A 21,734-nucleotide genomic window follows, 5' to 3' on the forward strand; every position below is an offset into this window, starting at 1 on the left:
CATCGGCCACCAAATACATACAGTATCGTTGGCAACCCTTACCGCGTTGTTCCACACACCCACTGTACGTGGACCATTATATAAATACTAGTAGTTGCCCGTTGCATTCGCAACTAAGGCTAATCTCAATAAAATGTTTAATATGAGAATAACCATGCCATAAACAGAGGCGTCTGCTAATTCAATTATCATCGAGTTGTCATACTGAAACATGCAGGGCAAGCCTGTCAGCCATTAAGTTGGCATAGCGACATCCCATTCTGCACAGACTCACGCCAAGAAAGAGAAGATATTAGTAGGAGTACAATTATTTTTGTTAAAAAAATAATTCAAAATTCGTAATTCAAAATTTTCTAAGCGCACAACCAACACTATCCAGGTTTTACAAGTTTCCTGTATATAATATAAACATAGATGTTATGGACAAAGATGCCCACTTACTCTATAAATATTTGCCGATTGTGAAGTCGTCACCGGAAATATTTGGACAAAATTGTGACAGAACTATTCTCTGATTCATGCTAGTTATAGGTAATTAACGGGAAACCGAGAACGGATACAATGTACTAGATTGTACATAATGTAAGGACCATTTTTTAAATTTCTTAATAGCGAACATGACAAACAACGATTATTAAACGATATTCGTAGCATCACATTCTAAAATATTTGAGGTATCAATGACAACTGACACTGAGAGGAGGCTACACAGTTCAACACAGACAATATAATTAGATACTTATAACATATAATAGTATAGAGAAAAGAAAGAGAAATCGACCAAAATTATAACCGAATGGTACCCTAGAGAAAACAGACGAAGCAGGGGAAGACAGACAAAGAGATGGGAAGATGATTTTAAGAAAGCAGTGATCTTAGAATGGTTACGTATAGCAAAAGATAGAGACAAGTGGAAAGCCTTGTTGAAAGGCCTCCTCGCCTTTGTCGAAAGACAAGCTTTTGCAAGGGGAAAACAACCGAATGTCAACGATAGCATCTAGTTAGTTTAAGTTAATGATATTTTGTTACCTCTATTATACTTTAAATATGTTTTGTTAATTAAGATAAAAATAACAGCAATAAAGGCTTATTTTATTTTATTAATTTTATTATATTATCAATCACCTATATATTATATATATTTACACTGAAAAGAAACATTCCAGCATATCGGTACAGCCTAAGTTAAATGTAAAATGTTCAAGTGATGCATTCCTCAATACTGACAGACACGTCATTGACTCCACCAGCTTTTCATTGAGACACATTAGCAGCTCCGTCAACAGTCAACACAAGTTGAGAGGTAAACAAATAACTTTGTACATACGATGAGAATTAATTAGGAAAAGTAGAACGTGTGGAGTTAGATACATTGTTTGAAAGACTGTCAGAGCTCGCACATCTGGCGCATCCGCCGGTAACAAGACAATTTTTTTTTTAATTTTTTTATTAGACAACTTAAAACTATCATTACAGGCTAACCTAATCCGATTTATTCATTCTTAATACTTTTTATTAAAATAAGACAGTTTTAATGGATTAAAACGCGTGTAATTGTAAATGTTTTTACATTTAGTACCCCTGAAAACGAGATCTGGAAAGGTCTTGAAACGTCGGGTTAACTACAACAAATAATATGTAACTTTTACACAAAAATCTAATGTAAAAACATTTACAATTACACGCGTTTTAATCCTTTAAAAGTGTTTATTTAAATGTGTAACACTCGCGTTAATTAAAGAAAATACAAATTTTTATTATTCAAAATTATTAGTATGTCGTACAAAATCATTTAAATCAATAAAGAAAAAACCTGAGTAATTTTTTATTTGGCATTAAGTAAATTATCTACTTCTCTACAAGTACCGAAGATAAAGCGCTTAGGTATGTCGCTTGTGATAATTATTATCAATCACCCATATATTATATACTATGATATTATTATTGTATGGAATTCATTAATATTATCAAGTTTTGTTGTATTTGTTTAGCATTATTTGAGACTCCTTCTTCTCATCACCATCACCCAATCAATAAAACTCTGAATATGTTTCCTACCGACCGACCGGTAATTGTTGCAAATGAATAAAATGTAGGTAATAAAAAGTCTATGACGTAGATTGGGTTCAATAATTTGTTTAGCTGCTTGCTCGACGTAAATTGATCAGTTTGAATCAAGGTCACGTAAACCAGTTAATTCCGCAACAGATGTTTTAATAACGTCTACTTCCTCGTTTTGGAATAATTCTTGTTTCACTGTATGAAATATCAGAAATATCCCTTATACACAATAAGTAGCATATCTTTGCCTGCGGCTTCCAATTATTCTGAACACAGGTTGGTTGCTTTATTTTTGTACAAATTACGAATAAAAGAGGATTTAAAATTTGGTTTGGTTTATTGAGGTTTTGGTTAGGTTTGAGTTATAAATCGACTTATGAGTGAATATATCGAATGCTTTATCCAAGTCCAGCAAACAATGCGTGTTTGTGTGCCTCGAATCAAACTATAAGTAATTGCGTGCTATCGTGCCATCGTCATCAGCTACGCCTACACTCCAGTCGCGAAGGCCTTTCGATTTTTATGAATTTTATTATATTGTACGTATTCGAGATCGATTGGGAGCAATGCTCGCTGCATCATTTGCCAGGCGGACAATCGCAGGCTACAGCCGCTCTACAGCCCACTGTCCTTGCTCGGTCAAGAACCTCCAGTCAGTCCCAATCTTCGCTAATCGCTTCCAACTCGTAGTTCCTCAGTCGAGCTTCACGGCGTCCAACTAACAAAGTCTGGACCCGCCACAGCAATCTTAAAGCCCTCGAGATTATGTGTATAGTTCTATTTGGACAACATTTCACGCCACAGGCACCCTCGCTAGCCGTTGGGAGACATTTGTCGTTCAAAAAACATAATAGAGAGCTCATCTTCTGTGGTCACTACTTTGATCTGTACATGAGGACTGCCCTGGCTGGGCCTTTTTTTTCTGTGTTAGTTTATCCAGTCCATCTTAATTTCTGTTTGCCCGTACATATTTGAAGACCGGTGGAGTTTATTGAAAGCAAGCTTATTGTACCTACATAAAGCAAATTCTTTTAGGTAAGTTGGGTGATTGACCACTTTTAACGCTCTAATGCCTCACTTCTTTCTGATTGCATCTGCGTAAAAAGCGGATGGTACCAGACGCGCGTCCTAGAAGGTCCCATAGGGCACACGGACGTGGCAATTACAACTTCCGTGAGTACCCAATTAGTCAGAGTACCGCAATATTATACCGGCCATTTTGTAGTGTTCGGCCTCAACACCCAACCACCCAAGCTGTAATACCAGCCGGCTCGACCATGTCCCAAAGATTGGTGGCCGAACAACAAGAAGCTCGCCACAGCCGCTCGTGTGACTCACCCTCCTTATACTCGTGTACGGACTTCGAACCTATACAATACACAGTACCCTCGATAACAAAATAATAATATGTAGATATAACTAATTCAACGATTAGGACTTCGTTAAAGTAAATAATTATAATCTTTGGTGCGGTATATGTTAAAAATATAAATAGTTGGTCGGGGAAAGACTATTTTAGCATATAGTATGCATAAACTTGTAATAAAATCTCTTTGGCTGTTTTATTTGTAGTGCTGGTTTTGTAGACATTAAAAAGGTTACATTTCAAAAAAGTAACAAATTAGTAAAATGTTGTTTTCAGCTATTTCTCATTTGTTTTTCTATCGGTCGAAGTAAGTGAATCTATACGAAGAAATTCGATAATGTTCTCTAACTGATGAGAAAAAATGGAACGCAAGCCGCGAAGAAGACTTAAATTACAACTTAATGATGTTTCAATAAGAGATAAAGCACAAAGTTGGTTTAAAGCGATTTCCGGGAATTTTGATGTCAAAGATCAAGTAATCAAGAGAGGAGTGCAAGAACTACGTCTCACGTCGTTTGATCAAAAATCTCATAATTGCTGGAACGGGATTATGTCATAACTTACAAGATGGTAAAAAGTCATCAAATAAAATGGCACAATGACTGGAATTATATGTAAATAAACTTCTTATATATTTATTCAATTAAATGTTAAAAAAAAAATTTAAGGCGAAAATAAATAATAATTGATTTGATAATGTAAAGATTGCTTATAGACTAGTGTACTTCAATTATTTTCACAGCATCATGACGTACGGTATTTTACTGTGGGGTCATGCTGCTGACATTGATAGTGTTTGCTCTACAAAAGAGAGCTGTTCGTGCTATATATCAGCTTGGTTATAGACAGTCTCTCAAAGAAAAAATTATGGAAATAAATATTAGGACTGTTTATTATCAGTACATTTATGAAAATTTAATATACGTTGACAAAAATCGTCTACTTTTTGCTCTTAATAGTGATTTTCAACATTATAACACTAGAAATAATTGATTGCTTGTTACTAATTCTAGTAGGCTTCATAAGATACATACTAGCTTTAAGGGTAAATGTATACACTTTTATAATAACGTCCCAGCCCCTGTTCGGGCATTATCTATAAACTTAAATGTTTTATATTCAAAAATGGCTGTGTCGTAAATCCTATTTCTCCACAGCTGAACATTTAAGTGATAGCAAAAGTAATGACAGTACAATATTGTATATTTTTATGAAAAAGAGCGCAAAAAAAGAATACTGGGAGAGTTTCTTGCGCCGCTAGTGTATTAGAAATGACATCAAAAATAATTCTAATGGAATCAATTTTGAGAAAATAAATGCCTTTTTATGCCGTTATAAATTCCATTTCCGATTACTTTTTGTGAAAATTTAATTTGATCTGCTATATTTTTTTTCTTTCAACTCTTTTTAATTTAAATAATATCTAGTACCTACTGAGATTCTGATATCAAAAAAGTATGAGTAGTTAACCTTTAGTAATTAAGTTTTAATAGGTAATGTAATTTCAGATCAGGTTCTCCATAAAATCGTAATCTATTGGCTGAACATGTTTTGTATATCGTCAGCAAATGCAATAACAAGTATGTGGCTACATTTAATTCAGAAATGCAAAATACATACTGTATAAATGAGCAAAATTGGTGTGGCCACTCCGTAGAGCGCATTGCTGATGATGACCATCAGCGTTTGGTGAACCCAGGCTTATCGTGCCAGACTATAAACCAAATGCTTTAATAGAACTTAATCCTCAACACCCAATCTCATCAAAACGAAGTAAATAAATGAAATTGTAATTGAAGTTATAACGCGGAACGACAGCTCTCATGAGCCGCGTGTGGCGCGAATAAAATATGAGATCACAGCTGTTATATCCCGGCGCTCAGGTGTGCGGTGTGCGCTCGATCAACTATCAACACGAAGCGAGTGTAGACATTGGGGCCCACCGCGGCTCCTTGAGGCACACCACAACATGATTAGCCACTGTCCAACAATCAGCTATCTTAATATAGGATACCAGGAGCACCACCTGACGAGGCCGTCGGCCGTATTTAATGAGTCATCTATCATATCTTTGTTTCCTTCTGTTTAGTGATACTCATTTTACTGCGACAATTCAATATTATAAATTATGGTTTTATGACTTTGTACAGCCACCTCTATGTGTGAGTACTTTCTATAGTTTACGGTTCGGATATTTTCAATTATTGCTTTCATATAAAAACAAAGATAAGAAATGTACCTACGTGTATTACAGTCAATAATTTATGAAGGTTTACACCGATAACGATGATTAATTTATTTATGTTAGAGATTATCGGCGACTTGGCCACGAATTACTTGTTTTTTAATAATTATTCATTATGTGTCTAATTTTAAATAAAAGTATATACCTAATGATTTTTATACCATTTACTATTCCATATAACTGTTTAGGTATAACGATCATCATTTTCACCAAGCATTCTTACACAAACAATGAATTCAAGCTCTTAAGGTTGATGCATCCAATATACGAGAATTTATTCATTATTATTTTTATAAAATAATTAACGATTCATATGTTGAATGCAGCATACAAACTAATTTGTATTGTGTATTACAGCCATTGTAAAATACTCTATTTGATGGAAAAGAGTGGCCGTTGAGTTTCTTGTGTGTTCTTCTCACAAGCTGAACTTCTTCCGAACATAATAGATGGTAGATTAAATAGAAGGTAGAAGAAATATTTAAAGTGACCACAATAGCGCTTAGTTTAAGCCTAATTGAATTAAGTTTATTTGACTTTGGTAAGGTTCGAAAAAAAATCCCCCTAACATAAAAATTCGTCAAATTTTACTTTAATGATCTTAAAATATTTTTTTTGGAAGGTACACGAGGAAGGCATGAAAATACCAAAGCGTTTTTGGTTTTAGAATTTGTAAGTACGTTTATTTGAAGCTTTCGGGTCGACAACTCTCGAGATATCTCTCGTGCTGCAAGAGAGTTTGGGCCATCCAGCCTGTGATCATATACATCAGTTGACCCGTGTGTATGCACGTTTGTCCTCCATTAAAAGAGAGAGATACAAACAAACTAAACACACTTTTATAGAGACATACTGAATTATTATAAATATTTTTAATACAATCCATTTTTTTATAACATTATGGGACGAGACGAGCAGGACGTTCAGCTAATGATAATTTATGCGTCCTGCCCATTACAATGCAGTGCCGCTCAGGAATCTGGAAATACCCAAAAATGCAGCACTACAACTGCGCTCGTCACCTTGAGACATAGGATGTTAAGTCTCATTTGCCCAGTAATTTCACTAGCTACGGCGCCCTTCCGAGCGAAACACAGTAATGCTTAGACATTACTGCTTCATGGGACAAATAGGCGCCGTTGTGGTTGTGGCCCACTGGCTCCATGTAACATTATAGTAAACAAAATATTATTATAATGTGTAAGGTAGCGGATACTGCCGTTTGGCAAAATAGAAATTGAACATTGCGTAATAGTTGCGATCTTCGCTTCGTTTAAATATCTGAACAAGTCCGACGACTTATCTAATGCTAATGAATGCGAACTTTACGTAAATGTCGATGGGCCGGGCTCACGGAACGAACTACTACTAACACTGGCCACTCGCCGCATCGCCCGCAGACTCTTGACAGCGGTCGTGATGGAGTCAATAGCCATGATAATTTGGAGTTCCTAAAACAATCCGTACGATTGGCAGTGAAGAATTTTTCCCTGGAAAAGGTGCGTGCTTCTATTGATAACTGGCCTCAAAGTATTATGGACTGTATTGCAGCTAAGGAAAACCAATCCGAATGAGCTTTTTATATTTTAAATTATTTTATATTTATGTATTAAACTAACACACTGTAAAAGTATTACAGTAAGTTATTTGCAATAGATTTTTTTTGTTTCTTTGTATCAGTATTGATCATCAACCAGTATTCATGAAGTGTAATTATTACCACCGGTGTTTAAAATAAACGAAAAAGGAAACGGTTTATCAGTAACAAATTACTGAACACAATATGAGAAAAAACAACCAACGAAACTAGCAAATAATTGACAAATTTCGTTCACTCTACAATTTATTAAAAATCGCTAGTTTCCCGCTCCGCTACCGCGACCGGTAGACCTACATTGATACCCTTCCATTAACAAGTATTTGGTCCATAATTTAAGGCCGGATTGGTACCAACGAAAAGGTCGCCCCGTTTCAAATGAGACCGAAATTGGAAATAAAGAACCGCAAATTGGGTCTGAGGCACACGCTACACGGACGTAAAACTGTCGCTTTCTGCGAAAGTAAAATTGAATTGTTGTGGGCGCAGATGAGAGGACTGGCTCTTGTGTCCGCCTCCCACGATGTTAGTTACGTCGTCGTATTGCGCTGACGTCACGGTATTGGTGACGCGACACGGCCGTAAGGCTTCTCAGATCATTAATACAGATTGATTGTAACGTAACTCGATATTCCGTCGCTAAATGATGTTATACGATACTTTAGCTAAAAGGGAAATTTTGTAATTCGGGGACAACATTTTTCTTTAACTAAATATTATCAAAGCGAATATCAATTTCATTACTTTCAAACATAGCTCGAGTGAATTGAATTTCGTACTCTGGCAACGTGAAGCGTTCCGCGAGAAGATAATATTTACATTTATAAAAATCTATAGAGCGGACTTAAGACTTTGCTCAGACTTTAGTCAAGTAAAACTTTTCTGAATGCGATAAAACCCGTACTTGTGTTTTGCATTACGCTGTCTTAGCTTAAACTCAGCATAATTTCAGCCGTAAAATGACTATAAGAACGAATTCAAAGATCGTGCTAAGCTTACACTCAGCTAAGTTTAACGTGAGTTTAGTCTGAGCGAGAGATGCTTGAAATCCCTTGGACAGCATTCCGCACCAACCAATTCATCCTTCACACTCTAGGTGTAAAAACCAGACTCTCATCCATCTGCCTGCGTAGAATCTTAGAGTTCTTCGGACATATCGCCAGAAAAGGTGGCCACAACCTCAAACAACTGATGGGTATTGGGAAGGTAGACGGACGACGCCTCAGAGGTCGCAGCCCTATAAGATGGTATGACCAAATCCGCACATCTCTCAATACTGGATGTCATGACGTAGCCATCTGTGTCTGTCTTTGACAGACACAGATGGCGAACTATTGTCAAAAAGTAGAATCCGCAGAGAAATCACGACCCTCAGCAATGAGGAATACGACGCGAGGAGGAGGAGTCTGAGCGAAGTATAAGTACGCTTTATAGATCTCAGATTCGTATCTCTGAGCTAGCACCTCGTGCGGACGCGATACATCGCACATCACCTCACATAACACATCGACTCTCTCCCACACGTTTTTTGGCAAACATTGATTGTTGTCGGTCGCGACTCGCGGTGGAGTCATAGAAAGTGACAGGTGGCATGCGCGTGCGCCGCAGATACTTCCGCAGCCGCGCCCCGCGTTCCGCACCCTGCCCGCCGTGCTCCGTGTGCCTCGTACGTAGTAACCCGCCTGACAACTGACGGGCTAATAACTACTACCCCGTAGTTGTAAGTTCGGACACGATAGCATGCAACGCAATCACCTTTTCAATTAATTTATAATTTTCCTAGTAGTTGCCCGTTGCATTCGCAACTAAAGGTTTTATCTCAACACTGCCTGTCAGCCATTAAGTTGGCATTGGGACATCCCATTCTGCACGGACGCACGCCAAGAAAGGGAAGATAGGACTAGCTGACTCGACAGTCGTTGTTCTGTACATAAAAGTATTTTATTTATGAATTTGTCAATAATATTTCATAACATCAAGAATTATTTCGTAAAATATTCTGCCTGGTGTTATAATGAAATTGTTTCACAGCAGAACTTTCAAATCGTGCGTCAGTAAATTCTCTCATAGAAAATATGTCCATACATATTTATTACAAATATTGGAAATAGAAATAATTATGGGTCCCAAATCTAAATAAAAACTATCCTATCCCTCAAGTTGGACTAAATCCCATGAAGTAATCCAAATTAAAATCCGTTCATTAGTTTAGGAGTTCATTAATTAAGATATAAGTATTACCTACCTCAATGAAAAACCACAATATTTTGAATTGTACCAAGTTGAAAATCATCGGTTACGCAATATGTTTCGATCTTCGCCCAACACGTAGTACCAATGTATTTTCGGGTTTCAAAGTCGTATGAACGTTCATTAGATTTAAGGTTGGCAACGCTGCTATGATTCCTCTGTCTAGCATAACACATCAGATGACACGTGCGTATGGTCGTTTGTCCTGCCATCCAGGAATAATATTGAACTGTACGATTATTGATTTACTATCACAAATGATATTATAACTTAAATCGTAAACTCTGAATTGATACACGTAACGCAACCTACCAACCACAGTGCAGTAAACGGGAACAAGTGGTTCACAATCGAGCGATTAGCGTTTAAAGATCAAAAAGGCCGCAATTTTTGAGGATGCTCGTCTTTAAAGCTCGAACTTTCCAGATCCTTCCTAAGCCCTCGCAGCACCACGTTGTGAGTACCAGTACAGTCCAGCCGCACTGTGTGACATATTGTGACCATGTGCTCTAGTGTAAACTTGAATAGGTACACCGCGGAACACATGAAGTGTTCCGCGGTGTACCATAGTGAGAGGGAATACCACACACCTAAGTATTGGATGACATACGGAACGCAGACGTGGTCGCTAACAATGGGCCTTATGAGGAAGCTCATTGTCGGTCAGCGGGCAACGGGCTCGGAGTTTCCCTGCGATATCGAATCAGAAATGAGGAGATCCGTAGGAGAACCAAAATCACCCGCAGTGGGCAGGGCACATAGCTCGACAGAAAGATGGCCGTTGGAGCAGTAAGATCCACGAATGGCGACCACGTACCGAAAGACGTAGTGTTGGTAGGCCGATACAAGATGGACCGACGATCTTGTCAAGATCGCCCGAATAGGTTGGATGAGTAATAAAAGAAGCTATTGAAAATATATTTGAACATCGGGTACCTTTTAAAGCAACAATTCAAAAGATTTGCAGGTTGGTGCACTGTTTAAATTTTCGTGTGCCCGTACAGAAGCTTGTATCAACAATTCCGACGGAATGTTTTCATAACAACGCCAATGCGAACAATGTATTGAGGTTATGATAACAGCGGGGAGCGGCCCAGGCGACTTGTTCACGGCACCTTTTTTATTTAAACACGTCCAATTCTGACTTTAATCTTAATTACATGGACCATATGATTCGCCTAGACTGTAGAGTCTAGAGCATAACTTCCCAAAGTGGTCCGCGGAATTTCGACGGGGTCTACTTTAGCGCGACAAAAAAATACGGGTTGCACTTGGGGAGTGCTGGCAGAAATGAAAACTTAAACATTAACGTTGTGCATTTTTGAATATATTGTAATGGTTATCAGAATAAAAGTACCTACTAGCATTTATGTGGTTAAATACAAACGTCAGAATATATTAAGGTATACTCACGGCATACCTAAGACAATTTCTTTTTCAACTATCATTGCCTGGTATACCAAAACACTGTATGAAATTGTCTTACGAATTTTCGATCAGAACACGTAGCATGACGCGAGTTTAACATTTTATAGTTGGTATTTTATACTCTGGATGGGCCCAAGAAAAGTGCTCAACGCCGCTAAAGAAGATTTCACTTAAAAAATGGGGTTTCACAATTAGTAAGCGGGAGTCGACGAAAATTTATCTGCTTTCGGTAGTGAAGAACTTAAATATGAACTTGACTTCACCAATTAATGTGGGCAGATAATATTTTAAGGAGCTAAGCGACTGTTTCTTGTAAAAACTTGGATATTCCATATTTTGTACAACGTGTCAAGACTTCCCTCGTCATATTTTATCGATAAACGATTTAGTGTCGTTACAGACCTTTTAACAAAAAAAAATGATGTGGTGTCGTGGGACACCAGGTAGGAACGAAGTTCCTTCGGCTAATGTAGAATAGACCAAGTGCAAAAAAAAACGTTCTAATATGTCTATAATCGTTATCATATATTAATATAATAATATTGATAATATATACACTACTCGCTTGTGTCGCGCCTGCGCACGTCTCATTTAACGGTTTTATTCCACGCACTTTTTTCCACGGACTTTTTCTTACGGTTTTACTATCACATTTTTTTCAGTTCGGTCGCGCAGCAAAATCCCTATCCCCTCCAAGCCTGCCGTAATATCATGAAATACCATTAAAGATATGACTATTTTGTGATTGTAATTGTGGAAGTTACGTAACGACTGTTACATTACAATGTAATGTAAAAATAACAATAATTAATAGTGTAATAATTACATATTTCAATAAATATTACACAAAAAACTATTTAAATCTACCACTCTCAATGTTTTTTAAATGAAATAAGTGAAAATTGATTGGTTCCTTTTTTCCTTGTATTGTGAGTAGATATCAAAGAAAAGATGGATGGAATCACTTTTTTGATTGCCCAATTTTAGTTTTTTGACATACACATCACAGCACAATCAATTCTCTATATTCAACTTTTTAACTAACTAATTAACTATTAATTCGTGGTTGGAACTAGGGCTTCCAATCTCGCGTCATTTTCAAATCCCGTGTAAGGCGGTATTACAAGTTTGCGTATCCGCGGGATTTGCGTTTTAGACAAGAATCATTCTCGAACGCAATACTTCTAAATTTACTGTCAAACATTAATTTGCTTTGATCTCTAAATAACTTGATTTCATAATAACTTTACAATTAAAATAAAACTCTTGTATTACACAATTATTTTTTGTTTTAGTTACGTTCGGATACGTACGTAATTATTACAGTGGTAGGCAGAGACCACATCATTCATCTAAAAATGCCTTAAAATATATTTATTTCTAAGTGCGGGATCCGGCAAATCCCGAGATCCCGCGGGATCGACAATTTCCACGTCCGCGAATACCGAGATTGGACATCGACTGCAGCATTGAAAGCCCTAGTTGGAACTCAGCTGCAACATAAATTTCCATAGCAAGATCTTAGTTTAGAATTAACCTCTATTTTAACTGTGTGTGCCGTGTAACGTGCACATCGCTCTCAACATTTTTAATTCGATTTAAGTGGCTAGAGTCAAAGATTTTGCTTGAATTGTGTCTAAAGTGAAGCCTTAATAGTAACAATAGTGCGTTATAATTAGTTCAATGCAAAAATCGTGGATTTATCTCAGTTTTAAAATAATTAATGTTCGCAAGTGAGTAAATAATAGCGAGGGTACTTCTAAATTGTACGTTTCGTTATTGATACCAAAGACTATTGTGTACAATACTTTCTGACAATAATTTGTCATAAGCCACATGCAATTGAATTTTTCATTCCGACATCCAAGTCACGGTTAGCTCAATTGTTTAGTTGTAACACTTTGATACCCGGAGTACGGCGTTTTTTTTTTTGTTTTTTATTCTATTTTCTTTTTCATTTCATTTATTTGAGCAACTTTACTAGCAGCATGGATAGCTCAAATATAACTATTCGAAAGAAGAACCCCGTCGGAAATGATTCCCAAGGTACGGATGACACCTCCTTCGAAACTATTGATGATACGAATCAACTTTCACTTGTCACTGAGTTAAAGGATCGTCTTGACAAGGTTGTGTCTGTATTAGCAACTCTTGGAAACAAGCTTGATGTGTACACCTCGCGAATAATAGACAATAGCATCGCAAACATAAATTTTGCACGACAGAATTTTGACAGGGTTATTGAGCAGCCACTATGTGAGCTTAGCGCTGCCACGGTTGAAATCTTAAAAAGAACAGGAAACGTCGCGAATCTTATCATGGTAAAGCTTGCAGCAAAGTTCAGCATCTGCCACCAAAACCTTCTTATTGTCCATCGACCAATAAGGCTAATGCAAAAGTATCGCAACCAGCAGTACATGACTCGAATGTTCCAGCGGCTTCCTGTAACGACCCTGATGATGACCAGTGGATAGAAGTTGCAAGGAAAAGTCGTCGACCAGCTTCGTTATGCGGTACTGCCGGTCCAGCTAGTACAAATCTCAAAGCAGTGGAGCCTCGTAAATACATGCACTTGTGGAACATGGAGTCGTGTGTTGAAGATGTAAGAGAGTATCTTCGTCAGCTTTGCCCCACCGGTACTTGTACAGTACAGGAATTGAACCGAAGAGGAGATTATAAGTCCTACAAGATTGGTATACCTGTGGCAGCTTATGAGGTATGTTTTTCAGCTGAAGCCTGGCCCATAAACGCCAGAATTAAGGCTTGGGTTACCCACCAGAAGGCAAAAATCAATGACGCTACCATGGTTCCTGTTACTAGAGGCAAGAAACAGCCCTTTCGTTCAGCGTAGTCGTCATAAAACCGTTAAAATCTTCTATCAGAACGTCCGCGGTCTGAAAACGAAATTGCGTATGTGGCGGAATAATTTAGCAATGAATGATTGTGATATTGTAGCCGCTACGGAAACATTTCTTGATGCCTCTGTGGAGACTTCTGAGCTTGAATGTGCAAATTGGAGTATTCTACGCAGAGATAGAGACACGCCATGTGGTGGTGTGGCGCTTGCTGCCCGTTCCCGTCATATTGAGCAGATGCCATGAACTGGAGACCGACAATGGTGAGGATCTCTGGGCATCCTTTTCCCGGCATGGTCATCGGTTCTACGTTTGCGTTGTATACATTAAACCTAGTGCTAGAGACTGTGATTATATGGAGTGGTTTTGTAAGGTGGAGCACACAATTACTGTGTTAAAAGCACCAGTTCTAATACTAGGTGATCTCAATTTAAATAGTGCATCCGTAAATATTAATAATTATTATTGTTATTTTTTATCATATTGTAATCTGTCTGAGAACAACATTATCAAAAATATGTTTGGAGGTATGCTTGATGTAATTCTGGTTCGAGAGAGCGATGTGTGTGGAGGGGTGCGTGTTATAACTGCTGAAGGTATAGTTCTGCCCGACGCGTATCATCCACCATTAGAGATTGAAGTCAGGCTCGATACATGTCGCCGTTCAGATTTTCTTGAGCCATCTAATATAAATCCTTGCAGGGACTGGAATTTTAGTCGATGCGATTATGAGCTTTTTTCTGCATTAATCGAGGCAAATTCTTGGCGTTCAGTTCTGGAGGCACATACTGTGAGAGATGCAACTGAAAATTTTTATAAATCCGTTTATAATATCTTTGACCAGTGCATGCCTAGGAAACGACGTAAAGAATGCCATAGTAAACGTTACCCCGTTTGGTTTACGTGTGATATTATCCGAGATATCAAGTGTAAGATGAAGTTGCATAGATTATGGAAATGTTCTTACTCACCAGAAATATACAGAAGATTGTCAGAACTTCGAGCAGATCTTAAAACCCGAATAGAGTCATCCTATTGCGACTATATTAAGTATATTGAAGTTAACATCAAAGCCAACCCTCGCGGTTTTTGGCGTCACGTTTCAAGCCTTCGCACCAAAGGTGGATTTGAACCTAGTGTGACTTTTGAGGGGCAAACTTTTTCAGGTGTTGCTGCTGCAAATGCTTTCGCCAACTTTTTTTCAAGCACATTTTTGCCAGATGTACCTGTACTCGATACAGATGAAGCTTATGGCTTCGATAGAACGTATGACAGCAATTATGTAAACATCTTTCATATTACACCTGATGATGTCATAGGTGGAATCAACAAGTTGAAGCAGAGCAGTTCCGTAGGACCGGATTGTATTCCTCCTGCAGTTCTAAAGCTGGCAAAAAAGAACTTTTGTATGCCTCTTTGTCATATTTTCAATCTTGCCCTGGAATCGGGAGAATATCCGTCCCAATGGAAGTTGTCGAGAGTTACCCCAGTACCGAAAAGCTCTGATAAATCGAAAGTTGAAGAGTACCGTCCTATTGCAGTGTTGTCTTCGCCCGCAAAGGTATTTGAAAGCATTATTCACAACTACATATACGCGCAAGTGGACAAATACATTTGTGGCGAGCAGCATGGTTTTAGACCGAAAAGATCTGTAGACACTAACTTGTTGTCACTAGTTGATTTTATCTCGGAAAAACTGGATCGTGGTTCTCAGGTTGACGTGCTCTACTTTGACTTCCAGAAAGCATTTGACAGGGTCAATAATGACATATTGTTACAAAAACTTAGCGCTATTGGCTTTGCACCGAGACTTCTCCGACTTATCGCAGACTACTTGCGTGACCGTCAACAATATGTCCGGCTTGGTCTGTTCGAATCCAATCATTACCACACGCGATCTGGGGTTAGTCAGGGATCGATACTGGGGCCTCTTCTGTTTCTTTTAATGATAAATGATCTTCCAGATGTGCTTGGTAATTCTCGGTGTCTCCTGTATGCTGATGACCTGAAACTCTTCAAAGAAATCAAATCTGACTCAGATTGCATGGCACTCCAAAATGATGTGGAAGCTGTGTTCCAGTGGAGCTTGAGGAACCGTATGGCATTTAATACGTCCAAATGCTTTGCCATGACTTTCGGTCGAAAGTGGTGCCCAATAGAGTTTGATTATAGAATTGGTGGTGATTCGATATCTCGACCAGAAACTATCAAAGACCTGGGTGTCACATTCGATCGAAAATTAACCTTCCATGATCATATTACCACTCTGGCCAAGGAATCCTATAGAATTTTAGGCTTTGTTTTGAGGAATTCTGGGGATTTCACATCTGAACCAGTTATAAAGCTTTTATTCGGTGCTTTAGTGCGCAGCAAGCTAGAAACAGCTATGTGTGTGTGGAATCCGCATGAAAGTACTTATGTACTCCTTCTCGAAAAGGTGCAAAAAGCTTTTCTTAGGTACCTTTACAAACGTACGCATGGATACTACCCCTATATGTATCCCACAAAATTTCTTCTGGGTACATTAGGCTACAACACCCTCGAGGTTAGGCGAAAACGACAGCAGCTCACAGTTATGTGCAGAGTTCTCAGAGGTGATATAGATGCGCCGAGTTTGCATGTTGAGCTATGTAGAATCTTTGTACCGGACAATTACTGTTCGAGGCGCAAGCATAGATTGTTCTCAAGTCCGACACATCGTACTGTGGCTCGCACCAACTCACCTATACCGAGGTCTCTCTCTGCTCTCAACGCTCTTCTCGAAGCCAACCCTGCTTGTGATTTATTTGCGGATGGATGGCAGACGATTTTAACAGAGTGCTTGCGTTTTTGTGAGAGGAATGGATGAACGGTATTTGGATGTTAATTAATTGTTAGTTATTTACAGTAAACTTTGTATTTATTAACTATTATTTGTGTAATATGTCTAGTTTGTAATTAATTCTTACTTTAATATTGTAATTGGCTTACGCCGTTTTATTAAAGTATAAATAAATAAATAAATAAATTATATTCACATTTTTGACCAGTTTTGGAATATGGTAGAAATGTAGCTGCAGAGGGTCCACCGGAACAAGCTAAGTTTTGAAATTGGTCTTTCAGAACTGGGATCGTCTTGCAACCTCAAGAGGATCCCAGCGTAAATCTAGACCCGTCTACGCAGTTTATCGTAGGAGGTGACATTGCAGGTCATCGTGCACTGTACACGTGTACAATCTTAACTAAATTGAGGCAAAAACGCAGCGTAAAAAACGGATGCGGTTTTCAAGGAACTTTCTTCCACGTAAAACAAAGCTGTGTTATGTGCGGTGTTTACGGGACGATGCGACATGGGTACCTTCAAAAAAGCGAGTACACCTTCTTTAAAGGTTGGCGACGCTCCTGTGATTCCGCTGGTGTTGCAAGAGAATGTAGGCCACGATGATCACTTAAGATCAGGTGACCCGTACGCTCGTTTGTCCTCCTTTTCCATAAAAGAAAGACGGAGTTTAAGATTTGTGACAAATTCGTGTTCGGGGCCAGTTTGTCACAAATCTAAGTGATGAATCGAAGTGATGTATAATGAGTAATTACGAACAAATCTTTCCTTATGTTGCCTTACATAGGAGTTATTCATATAATTAATATTACAAGCAGGATTTGGTGCTTTTTAATAGACCTAGCAAGGCACTGCACCGCGTATTACAGACAAATTCGGAAAACTGAGGATTCTTAAGCAATGTTAAGAACACGCTTCGCTTCGACGACGTTTACCAGTGCGAGGCTCCTTTGCACAGTATGCCGGCTCGATTATGGGTTCCACAACGGCGCCTATTTCTGCCGTGAAGCAGTAATGTGTAAACATATTGTTTCGGTCTGAAGCTAGTGAAATCACTGGGCAAATGAGACTTAACATCTTATGCCTCAAGGTGACGAGCGCAATTGTAGTGCCGCACTGCATGGTAATGGGCAGGGCAATTACCATTAGCTTAAGGTCATGCTCGTCTCGTCCCATATTTTCATAAAAAAAGGTGGACTTGGAACAGGAACAGTGGACAGTAACCTTCCGACATTGTGTTATCAGTTGCGCTCGCCTTATCGACACGGATCGTGCGGCGTGACAGCCAAGGCCGTGCTCCGTGCTTTCATTGACGTCTACGTAACACGATTCATAAGAAATGTACCTACATTTGAGTTGTCCGCATACTACTTCCTTCTTATATATCAACATGCTTTTTAAAAACAATTTTGCGAATGTTTTTGATAATGCCATGAATGAATTTAGTGCGTCATGCAAATAAAATTTTATAAACAAAATAGTTACCACCAACCAAATGATTCTAGTCACTTTATTTATAAAACCTTCGAGCGATTCGGTCTTTAAAATTATTATACAAAATTTAAACTCGCGTAAGGCACCTAGTCTGGATGATATTAAGGTATCAGATATAAAATTAATTGGAAGAGATTTCTATTGCAACTTCTATATAGCCATATCGTGGCTATTGCAAACTAAATAAACTGCAGTGTAATCAAATTCGTTCTCCCGATTAATTAAAAGAAGGCTGTGGGAGGCCTATATTTAAAAATGGAAACCATAGTGATTATTCTACATATCGACCCATAACAATACTATCATAACATAGATTGATAAAATTGTTGCAAACTTATTATGTGAACAGATAACATAGTTGTTACAGGATACATGAAGTACAACAAAATCAATTTGGATTCCAGAGTGGCCGGAGTACTTTGAACCTTTTATCAAGATTTATTGTCGAGGTAAATAGTCAATTCAATCTTAAAAAGCATGTATTAGTATTATTTATAGACTTTAGTCGCGCCTTTGATACTCTGTTAGATATTAAACTTATTAACGAGCTAGACTTTTTGTACAGTCCGTGGTCCATTACTGGAATGGTGTAGTCACTATCTAAAAAATCGGACATTCAAAGTGAAAATCGACAATACGTTCAGTAATCCTGTCACGGTAAGAAAGGTGCTGCTCAAGGTACAGTAGTTGGACTGCTAACCTTTCTTACATATATCAATGTAACCAATCAGATACCTTATAGTTCACGAACATATTGTCTGACTAGATAAAAACTATCACTCGGGCAAATCCACGCCCATGGAAATTTCAACTTGGAAAGTTAAATCTCACACATATCTCGGGTCGGAGTAATCACGTAGACTGTGTATGCAACAAACTTAGACAATTCTTTGCAAATATCTCAATTCTTAAAAATCACATCCCCTATAAAGTCAAATTAATGCATTTAAACTCGTTAGCCGAATCATACGTTCAGTATGTATCAGCAGTTAAAATCGTACTTACAACAAAATTTATAAAATTCAAATTCTTAAAAATATCAGAAAAAGAATGCGGGTATTTTAATCATTGTCAAGTGTTACCAATTTTAAAGCAAAATGAGTATTCAATCTTAAACAAAACTTTAAATTTTAATGAAAACGGTTGTAGATCATCCTTTGTATACGGACGCTGTTGACCTAAACCGGTTGCACGTGCTTCGTGCATGCAACGTGTTTAGTGAAAGAATATCAGCTTACATAATGCCTAAACTAATTAATAAATTGCCACGGGACATGACTGACTTGTTGACTGCAACAATTTAAAAAAAATACTTTTTGAGACATGCCTGACCACCGATTCACCTATATTTAATTACCTAATGCATAAACAATTTATTGTTATAATTACCTTCATTTTTATTTGGAACATTATAGTTATTATTTGTTATATTAAAATTTAAACTAGTAATTATTTTATTGTGACTCTTAGACTAATCTAGCAATAGTACAAACCTCAGTAGTTTTATGCTTTAAAACCATTAAGTAAAATCAGTATTTTATTCATAAATAAATTTAAAAATTGGAAAACGGTTGACCCGAAAGGCCATCCTGCAACTTCCCGCTAATTCCATACAAAAATATAATTTGTGTTATTTTGAGCTCTTCGACCTTAAAAGTATTAAAGTTTAACAATGTTGCCCTATCAAAAGTTGTATTGGAACCAGCTTTATAAAATGTAGCATTTGAACGAGAATATAATAAAACTAGTTGCACGTTTCATTCGCAACCAAAGGCATTATCTTAATAAAATGTTTAATATGAGAATAACCATGTCATAAACAGAAGCATCTGCCAAATCGATTACGATCACAATCCATCGACAAAGCTGACGCAGCAACATCCCATTCTGCACGGACGCACGCAACGAAAGGAAAGATTAAAGTAAATCAAATCGAAATCATTTTATTCACATAGGTCACGGAAATGACACTTATGAATATCAAAAAAAAATATATTTTTCTTATTGAATCTACCGCTACTTCATAAAGGGTTGAGCTAATGAGAAGAAGTAGCAAGAAACTCATTGCCACTCTTTTATATCAAGATTTACAAGTAGGAAGTTGTAAGTCATTAATGTTCGATTCGATATCGAGTCGTTCGAACAGCGCACAAAGTAGAGCGGAGACAAATAATTATAAAATGGCCGCGGTGTCACTAGCACTAATTGCTCGCCGTTAACAATTAGAAAGCCTCTCCGTCAAGTTCTCGACCGTCAATCGGTTCGCACTCATTGATTGTTATGATGATTCGCAGGAAAATGAGAGATGAGACCGGGCGAAGTCGAAGACGTTAGATAATGCAGCCTAGCGTAACTCTCTACGAAAAAAGCGATTCACTCGATTGTATGAAACGTGCAGTCATTGATAAATTGATTCCACCTTCGCACGACACGCCACAAGTTAGGATATCATCCCCACCATCTGGATGTGTGGCGGTCCTCCACAGTGCGATTTTCTAGGAGTTTTCTTCCACGTACTACAAAGCTGTGGAATGAGCTTCCTTGTGCGGTGTTTCCGGGACGATACGACATGGGTACCTTCACAAAAAGCGCGTACATCTTCCTTAAAGGCCGACAACGCTCTTTTGATTCCTCTGGTGTTGCGAGAGAATGTGGGCGGCGGTGATCACTTAACACCAGGTGACCCGTACGCTTGTTTGTCCTACTATTCCATAACAAAAAAAAAAGATTGACAGGTGACTGCTATAAGCCTGTACAAAACGGATATAGCCGAAATCACTGACCTGTATAAGTACAACTGGACAGGCTGTTCCATATGTTTGACGGCAAATTTTTTGTGCCCATTAGAAGCTCAACTAACGAGCGTCCAGAGAACAATTTTCACTTATAATACGAATGGCTGCGGAGGGACATACAATACTCTGAAGTATTTTTTCATTTTGAATTAATTTCGTTCGTTTTACGTGTTATTTATACTACAAGAATAAACGTAATAAAGTACACAATTTTTTTTGTAAATAGTTTCCCAAAAGATGTTTGCTGAGGTTGTGATCATTAGTTTTAGTACCGCGGACTCTCGCTACATGGCTAACAGCGCCAAAATGGCGAATATCAAACGGGCATACAAGCACTTTGACAGCCGTCAGTCCAGTGATATATCGTAGAGGTCAGTGGCTGACATCCACTATGTTATATGCAACTGTTCGCTTTCAAACGTAGCCGGATTATACTTCGTCGCCAATCGCCATACTGTAATTACTACTATTTCAAATTTATATCAAACCACTGCACAAACTAAATTTTAATTTTTTGTTAGGCAGTCCTGTCTCTTATGACATAGTATTCATATTATCCTCTGTGAGTAAATGTCATTCGCACCCTACGCATGCTAGATGTATATCTATCGCGACATCTGTCTGCCGACAGTATTTTCAAGTTGATCTAGGGTCATAGGTTGGTGACGCATAGAGCAATGCATTTTGCATTAGCGTCCGGATCAGCCTTATTTATGCCAAAACTATGTATTATATTATTAATCATGTTGGCAATATTGCTATAAACGCACCGACAGCTGTCGTCGATCAACTGACGCCGTTACTGCGTAGGAGTGATAAGGACAC

General features: G+C 38.0%; 1 protein-coding gene across 1 annotated transcript in view; it reads right to left on the reverse strand.

The window, feature by feature from the left end:
* Positions 1-21,734, reverse strand: part of LOC126964497 (ras-associated and pleckstrin homology domains-containing protein 1) — a 64,745-nt gene that overhangs the window by 35,480 nt on the left and 7,531 nt on the right. The gene's annotated exons all lie outside the window — the stretch shown is intronic.

Source organism: Leptidea sinapis, chromosome 5, assembly GCF_905404315.1.
Source record: "Leptidea sinapis chromosome 5, ilLepSina1.1, whole genome shotgun sequence".
In the NCBI taxonomy this organism is placed as follows: domain Eukaryota; kingdom Metazoa; phylum Arthropoda; class Insecta; order Lepidoptera; family Pieridae; genus Leptidea; species Leptidea sinapis.